This window comes from Corvus brachyrhynchos, unplaced genomic scaffold, assembly GCF_000691975.1.
Source record: "Corvus brachyrhynchos isolate BGI_N302 unplaced genomic scaffold, ASM69197v1 scaffold139, whole genome shotgun sequence".
Taxonomy (NCBI): domain Eukaryota; kingdom Metazoa; phylum Chordata; class Aves; order Passeriformes; family Corvidae; genus Corvus; species Corvus brachyrhynchos.
In genome coordinates, this window is record NW_008246062.1 from 682,103 (window position 1) to 683,257 (window position 1,155).

Consider the following 1,155-nt stretch of genomic DNA (forward strand, 5'->3'; position numbering starts at 1 on the left):
TGCATCTCACTCTCATCTCATCCCATCCTGCTGGGGACAGAACAGGGACTGAATCCCGGGACCCCAACTGGGATATCTGGCAGTGTCTGTGCCACAGTCACACGTGGTTCCTGGCTCCTGAGCAGTCCCCACGCCTGGAGCAGGGACGCAGAGAGCAAACACTGACCAGGAGCTTGGGGCTGTGTGGGTTGGCGGGATTAAGGGTTCTTTGCCATTGCAATCCTGTGCTGGGAGTCTTGGCTGGCTCCCAGCCCCCGGGTGGTCCGGAGACCTGTGCATGTGCAGCTGGGGTGGGAAGGGACCATGGAGAAATTCTGGCCTGTATTTATGTGGCAGGGGACAGCAATCTGATCTAAACAGGCTAACACAGCCAGGGAGAGCAGGGCTGTGGTATCTCAGGTTATTTCAAGTCTCACATCACTGCCCAGGCCTGCAACCACTGTGAGGCTGGTCCATGTAGGTCTCCATTTGTGGGAAAATGGCCCTGAAATCCCTTCCTCCCACTCAGAGATCACCAGCAGGTCAGGGGTGAGAGAGGCAGGGGATACAGAGTCAGGGGTGTGCACCCAGCTCTTCATGGGTCAACCCCTGCCACAGACTGGAGTCTCCCTGCCACCATGACCCTTTCCATCCCAACCTACACCACTGTGCCCACATCAGCCAGTGTCACCCTGGCCAACACAGCCAGCTTTGCCCTGTCCTGCCCTACCACCATCACCCTGCCCATCAGAGCCAGCAGTGTTCTACAATATCCACCCCAGCCAGCACCCTTTCTGTGCCAGCCAGCACTACCCCAAAGCATCTGGACCCTCCTGCAGAGTCCTGCATCAGCAGGACATATCAGCCAGTGTCACCCTGTCACCCAGCCACACCACCCTGTCTGTGCCACCCAACATCACCCCAGGGCATCCATCCCAGCCCGCATCATCCTATCCCTACCAGCAGTGCCACGCTGTCTCATTCAGTCAGAAATGAATCATTTCTCCCTAGAAGACCCCCCTGCCCACCCCTCACAAATGGACAGGCCTGTTTATTTACACCTACACCATTAGCTTCTGCTCCCAGCTGCAGGCAGGGGCTGAGGGCACAGAGGGCAGTGAGCTCCCTGCCAGCCCCAAGTGCAGGCATAAATCTGTAGGCATAAATCTGTGTCCC

At 57.6% G+C, this 1,155-nt stretch overlaps 1 protein-coding gene across 4 annotated transcripts in view; it reads right to left on the minus strand.

Annotated features, from left to right (window-relative positions):
- IL11RA (interleukin 11 receptor subunit alpha) overlaps positions 1–1,155 on the minus strand; it is a 24,680-nt gene that overhangs the window by 14,636 nt on the left and 8,889 nt on the right. The window lies entirely within an intron of this gene.